This window comes from Nelusetta ayraudi, unplaced genomic scaffold (genome assembly GCF_046127955.1).
Source record: "Nelusetta ayraudi isolate G7.1 ecotype Tasmania unplaced genomic scaffold, CSIRO-AGI_Nayr_v1 ptg000165l, whole genome shotgun sequence".
In the NCBI taxonomy this organism is placed as follows: domain Eukaryota; kingdom Metazoa; phylum Chordata; class Actinopteri; order Tetraodontiformes; family Monacanthidae; genus Nelusetta; species Nelusetta ayraudi.
The window spans coordinates 697583-705000 of NW_027466215.1; positions in this window are offsets into that span (position 1 = coordinate 697583).

Genomic DNA, 7418 nt, shown 5'->3' on the forward strand with positions numbered 1-7418 from the left:
CGCGGAGCTCCATAAAAGTTCCGGAGCGATGGATATAGTGGCCAGATGAGGATCTATGTGGCCCGGCTCGACGCTGCAGGGATATTGGAGGCAATAATTCCCCGGGACGGGAGCACACACTGCCTCCTTTATATCGGCCCCTAATATCCAATTTACGGGCTCAGGCCCTCCGCCAGCGCCGCCCCCGAGAACTTAGAATGCACAAACGCCAGTGTGAGATGGAATTAGGGCCAAGTTCTCTTTTCTTCTGTTTGCCAAAAGTTTGAGGCTTACAGAAATATGAAACTGTGTTTTTTTCCCCTCCTCCTCCTCCTTCTCCCTCTTCTTCTTCTTCTTCTTCCTCTCCTCCACCCCCCTTTTCTGTCCGTTAGCCCATTTCATCCGTTGCATGGACAAGGGAAGTGAAGAGCAATAAATCATTTGGGCCCCGCTTTAAAAAATGACGTTGACGCTCGACGTTTCACATCGAGACAAGTCGACCCTGCCGGCTTCTTTTTTCTTCCTCTCGAGCGGTTTCGAGGTTTTGTTTGTTTCGTTCTTGTTTTGTCCCCCCCCCCCCCGTCCTTTGTTAGCATTTTTCCAAATGCAGTCATTTCGGTGGGAGAAGAAGGGTGGTGGAGGCAGAGAGGGGTGGGGGTGTGGGTTTGGGGGTGGGGTTCTATCATGCTCAGATAAGTGGGGATTTATTTAGGTTTTGGGTGGAAAAAGTAAAAGTTAGAAAGTGTATACATGCTTAAGAGGCATGATATTCCCCCTCTGCTGATCTCCTGATCCTCTCCTTAGCCTCCCTAAGCGCTGTGAGGCAGACACACACACACACACACACACACACACACACACACACACACACACACGCGCGCACGCTGAGTGGCTCCCCCTCTGATTTCGCTGGATGAGTCTCCCATGAACCCTGCCAGCTCGCCTGCTTTGCCTGTGGATGTATTTACTCATAACAAGGGCTTAGGCCAATCAGAATGTATGCTGATTTATACTGTGACCAGCAGGGGGGATTGTGTTGCACTGATGCTTTAAGTATTTTACACTTTGCTAAACTCCCTGACACCTCCGTGGATAAAAATCAGCCACTTGCACCAGCCGGCCGCCTTTTCTTTTCTTTTCTTTTCTTTTCTTTTCCTTTCTTTGCTTTTTATTTATTTATTAATCCATTTATTTGAAATGTCTTTTCTTCCTCTCCTGCTGGCTGCGGACGTGCGGGCAGGACGACCACGTGCCTTGCCAGACTTGGAACATTGTGTGAATTTTAAGAAGTTTAAAAGACGATTTAGGAGATTCAATTTCGTTCCCCTGATTAAGAACTTTGATTTTCGCCCTCAACAAAACCAAACTAACACAATTGGCAAAGTTGGGACCATAAGTTTATTTATTTAACTTTTTTCTTTACACACTCACCCTGTTTATCTCCACCGCCAGCCGCCTCCGTCTTCATCTCGCCAGTCGATTGGGGCCGAACTCTCTGAACAGCACCGGGACGGCGATATCGGCCTTCGACCTTCCAGCCAAAGGTCAGGCAGAGTTTCCTCCACTCATAAGCCCCCCCCCCCACCCAATCTCATTATATGAGCATTTCTCCGGCCAGGCCTGGCTGGAAATGGAGTGATGTATCGGAGGAGGTCGATGGTCGATCTGTAACGACTGTGTTGTTGGACTTTCACTTTTGGAATAATTTATAATGGCGCTGATCAATAACTAATCTCGGGCCCGTAGTCAGCGCGGAAATAAAGAGGAGAGTTATGATGGCACTGGGGGGCGAGGGGTGGGGGGAGGGGGTCTCTCACTCTCCCTCACTCTCCCTCGCTTTGTCTCTCGCTCACACACACACACACGCACACACACTGTACACGCGCACTCGCAAAAGTTTGGATTGTGTTTCTGAAGGCAACTTATCGATTTGCGCGACACCGTAATGGTTCCTGTTTAATTCGGTCAATGAAAATGGATTCCTCGTTATTCACTTTGTGTGTGTGTGTGTGCGCACGTGCACGTGCACGTGCACGTGCACGTGTCCACACGTCCACATCTGCACGTGTGCGCGTGAAAAAAGTGGATGGACAAGCGGTCGTTGGAGGATTTTCTTTGCCTCTTTTTTTTATCGTGCGTCATCGGGAGTCTTTTACCTTTTACACCTGCTTGTGCGCGCGCTTGTGTTTGTGTGTGTGGGTGTGCTAGCCGGTGAATGTGAAGGCGGTGGTGGCGGGCAGGGAGAGGGGATGGGGGGTGCGGGGCGGGGGGGGGCTGAACCCTCTGCCCTCAGATTAGCCCCTGGTTGATAGGATTAGGCTCTAATGACTGGGACTTGGAAGACAAAGGGAGTTTCTGCAAAGAGGCTTAGATATGGAAGAATTAGCAGCAACCTTCCTTCGCTCCTTCTCCTCTTTTCTCTCCTCCTCCTCCTCCTCCTCCTGCCTTCTTCACCCCTTTCTGTCCCTCTCCCGCTTCCCTCGCGACCTTTCCTCTCATTGTCTCTCGCCAAGCATCTCGTAACACTCTGCTGCCCGCCGCTGCGACGGCGGCGCCTCTCGCCGGCGTCGGCAACGAAATGAATCTCACTGGGTTTTTTTTTTTGTTTTGTTTTTTGCATGCATCTCCTGCGACGAGGAGCGTTTTTCTTCCTCTGCGTTTTAAGTTTTGGGTGTTTTTTTTTTTAATGCCCACTCGTTAAAAAGAGAGGCCTGCCTTGCCTGCCCCGTGCTGGATTTGATTTTGAGCAGAATTTAAATCAAGCGGCCGCGTCCCAATTTGTTTTGCTCCGCTGCTGCTCCTCCACTTCCATAAAAGTGCGGCGCTCCAAGAGTTTGCGTGCGGTTCTGCAGCTGTTCCCTTGTTCTCCTGCTCCGCTCCGACATTCCTCCTCTTCCCAACACGGGCTTGAACATTGTTCTTTTTTTTTTTTCCATAATATTCCAAAGATGGAAAAAAAAAACAAAAAAAAACAAAATGAAAGCAAGAACAGATGACTTGTTCAAGGCTGAGGAGATTCCTGACATTCACTGCGGAGAATCCATCCAAACATCTTGAAGCTCTTTGATTCCACTCGGCGCTCGAAGCTCCTCCAACGCCGAACCGCGCTGATCTGTCAACCTTGTTTTTTCTTTCCTTCTTTTCTTTTTTTCTGATCGGCAGCCTTATTAGCGTCTATGCTAAATGGTCTGATGCGCAGAGGCCCCGCTCAGGTTCTAATTGCCCCCCGGGTGTCAGATGCTGTGCGAGGGCTGTGGCTTGAGCAGCAACACAACAAAACGAGGCGGATTTAGGAGATTTTCTGCCAGCTTGAGGAGGAGAGACGGCAGAGCAGCTCCGATTTGTTGCTTGAAGAAGAGTTTGTGTTGGAGCCTCGGCGGATTTTGAAGTTTTACGGCGACGCCGTTTATACCTCATGGCCAGCAGGTGTCCCGCTCACAGCCTCGCACCACTTCTTCTACGATCTGGGACAGCTTCAAGTTTTTACAGCCACAGAGGGACAATTATTTTGTGACATTTATTAGAGAATTTAGATCATTTTTTCCTCTGAGCTTCATCTTTATGGAACGTGTTTTGCAACTCTGTCGCTGGACTGTAGCAACTTCAGCTCCTGAGCTTCTAGAGGAGGTGGAGGAGGAGGAGGAGGAGGAGGAGGAGGAGATTTTTGATTTTGAAAAATAACATTTAATTGCGCTATTATTTACATTCATCAATCAAACTAAATAAATAAGTAGAAGAAGAAGAAGAAGACTTTATTGATCCCACATTGGGAAAAATTGCATAATTATTGCAACAATACATTGCAAAAGAAGGAAAATTATGTTAGCAAAAAAGGAAATAAATAAAAAGAGTACAACTTTTTATTGACTAAGAAAAGAAAACAAGATATTTACATTATATTGACAATTTGATATTTATTATTATTTTTTCGCTATTGGCTCAGAGGCTCTCAGTGGTTTGTCAGCCAAAAATTCGGACAAAACAATTCCACAACTGCCATATTGTTTCCTCTGGGATCGATGGAGGTTCTGTGCAGATGTGCAGCTCGTTGTTTGCACTACTTTGAAATAAGCCTTTGTTTGTACTTTTTGACTTTGCGCCGATGTTGAGTAGAGCAGGAGGAGGAGGAGGAGGAGGAGGAGGGTGACCAAAGTCTAGGCCACTCTTTCTTTCTTCCGTCCTTTGGGGCGGCGTGTGAGTGTGAAGCCCAGTGTTGGTGCTGCTGAGCCCCAGCTGCTGGCCTCTAATCCACCGACTTTATAAACCTGACTGGGCAGAAGCAGCAGCAGCAGCATTAGCATGACGGGAGCCAATCGGCTGTCAGGCCTCATCCAGTTTACGGAGCTTTATTTATTTTCTTGCCAAAATCATTGCCTTGAATTACCCTTAAAAACTCCGACGCGCACACACACACAAACACACACACACACGCACACACACGCACACACACACTAATAGCTCAATAAGGGGGCTTTTTTTCCTGGTCCGCTGACGAGAATAAAAGTGACATTTTCTGCATTTTAAAAACAACATGGGATGTTTCTCGTTTTTACAGTTTCAAACCAACGGAGGATTTTTCAGGTGAAACTCTCTGGTTTGTCCTCGTGCTCACTGAGTCCCGCTGCCGCGATGCCGCCACTGCTGCTGCTGCTGCTGCTGCTGCTGGAAAATAGTCATAAAATGCACAATAAGTGACTAATTAGTGGACTAATGTAGGCTTGATGTGTTAATACCCCGCTTTGATACTCAGGCAAGTAAGAAAAAAAAGAAAAAAGAGGGAACAGTTGAAAGCCTGGATGTGGTGTGTGTGTGTGTGTGGTGTGTGTGTGTGTGTGTGTGTGTGTGTGTGTGTGTGTGTGTGTGTGTGTGTGAAGCGGCGGCGAGCACATGCCTGCAGGAAACCTCAAAGGCTGGGCGGCCGCGTTTACGGCGTAATAACGGTGACATCATGGCGTTTTCCTGACCGAGCCCTCTGCCGCGCTGAGTCCAATTTACCCTGAAATGCCGACACACACACAAACACACACACACACACACACACATACACTGGCAGCCTGTTGGCTTTTATCTTCCGCTGGGCAGCAGATTGGGACCAGATGTAGCCCCGCCCCCTCCCCCCCTAGCGGGCCAATGAGTCTGCGTTGGACCGGTGGAGGAACCAGGGGGCGCTCTAACTGGAAACGGAGAAGTGGGTGCTGCATGGTGAGGGTCTGGTCCACCGGTCCAGGACCAGGTTCTGGGTTCAGGTCCTGCCGTGGACAGATGGACAGACAATACAAACCGGAGGAAGACCTGCGTCGTGGTCGCCCTCCATCCATTCCATCCATCTTCCCACTGCTGCTCTCTGATGGTTCTGAACTCGTCTGGCCGCCTGCGCCGCCGCCGCCACTGGGTCAAAGGTCAATTGCTAAAAATGTTCAGGCGTCATCCTGCGACTGTGACCTCATGCAAACCAGCACAGCGCAAACTTTCTTTCTTTCTTTTGCACTAAATTTAATTTCAAGAACACAAAAATTGAGTCCTTGTGCAAAAATTGCCTCTTTGAAAAACACAACTTCAGTGATATTTATCTGCAATTTTTTTTTGTTTTTGTTCGCCGACTAATGTAAGAATCAATACACTTTGCTGTATCGGTAGCAATCTCTCATCTTTATATGGCCAATAGTTATTATATGATCCTGTATATATAATCTAAGTTCTATTGTTCTTGCATAACTATTAAACTATTAAAAAAAAAACCCACGCGGACATAAACACCGTGAGGACGTCTGTCTTGTCAGAATCATCAGTGATGACTTCATGGAGCAGAAGAGGAGGAAGAAATGAACGAGTGAGTGATGTCTCGCAGACTCCTGCTGTTTCCGTTGTGGCTGCTGCAGCTCCGCCGACACCGCGGCCGTCTGAGGAGGAGGAGGAGGGGGGGAGGCGTTACAGAGTATTTACGGCTCCGTGAAGTGAGAGTGTTTCACTCTGAGCGTAAAGTTTATTGTGAAGGTTGAGGTTTGATTTTCCCCGCTGGGTTTCACGTCGAGCTCTGCTGGTTTTAACAGCGAGGAGCAGCGAGCGGCTGGACGGAGCCGCGGCAGTCATTCGCTGCTGCTTCTGACGCTCTTGTCAAACTGAAAATCTCTGCTGTTGGGATTTATTCTTATTATTTTTTTCCGCGCAAAGTTGCTGTGCGGTTGTTCAACCAGGGAAGATCCTGATCTGCATGATTGAAATCGGTTTTCGGTGTTGGAAACTATCAGCTTTAATTGACCAAAAAAATTACTCGGAGAAGAATTTAGTCTGGACAAAATATGACAAATAAAAATGTGCTTTTTGATAGATGTTTTTTTTTTTTTTTTTCCCCAGCCAACGTGTTTCTCATACAGAACCAGGACTGCCTGTTCCGCTTGAGGTCAGAGGTCAAAGACTCTGGGCCTCTCCGCCGCTGCAAACTCACCACTTTTTTTACTCTTCAAGGACGACGCAGAAAGAAAAGAAAAAAAAAAACGAAAGAAAGAAAACAAGTGAGAGTGATTACGCGCGGCAGGTGTGGCACAACGTGCGATAAACAGAGATGGGGGGGGGCAGGGTGAGTGAGGTGGGGTGGGTGGGAGGGGGGCGGAGACAACAAAGGGTTTAAAGATAGACGCGTCAAGCGTTAGCGCGCCGCCGACTCCTCTCTTGTCTTGTGACGGCGATGACACTCGCGATAATTAACAAGAAGCAAAGTGGAAATAAATTGACGTCAGGCGTCGCCGACGGTGATTCTGCTCAGAGTTTTGCGCCCGCAAACTTTTTCACGGAAACACTCGTTGTGTGCTGATTTATGTTCTCTCCTGAGTGCAACAGCAGCAGCAGAATCATTTTTATTATCATTAATGTTCCAGCGCTGCTGCCGTTCCCAGTTCTGCTCCTCATCCTCCTCTTCCTCCTCCTCCTTCTCCTCCTATTCTTCCTCCTCCTCCACGTCTTCTTCTTCTTCTTCCTCCTCCTCCTCCATGTCTTCTTCTTCCTCCTCCTCCTCCTCCACGTCTTCATCCTCTTCTTCCACCTCCTCCTCTTCCATGTCTTCTTCTTCCTCCTCCGCCTCCTCCTCTTCTTCCTCTTCTTCCTCCTCCACGTCTTCTTCCTCCTCCTCCTTCTCCTCCTATTCTTCCTCCTCTTCCTCCTCCACCTCCTCCTTCTAACTGTTTCTCGTTACGACAGATCTTTGCCCCCCCCCCCAGCCCCCCACCCCAATGCTACAGTGGGACGAGGGAATGTGACCTTTGACCCCTTGATGAACTGCGGGGGCTGCTAAGTGTGTTTGGGGGGCTGCTGGCTGCAGGTTGACTGGCTGCGGCTGCAGTCAATCAGAGTGGTTGCTAATCCGATTCCCTATGCTGATGGATGGACGGCCGCTCCCTGAACTGCCCTCCCTCTCGCCCACCTGACATTTAGCCAGAAATATA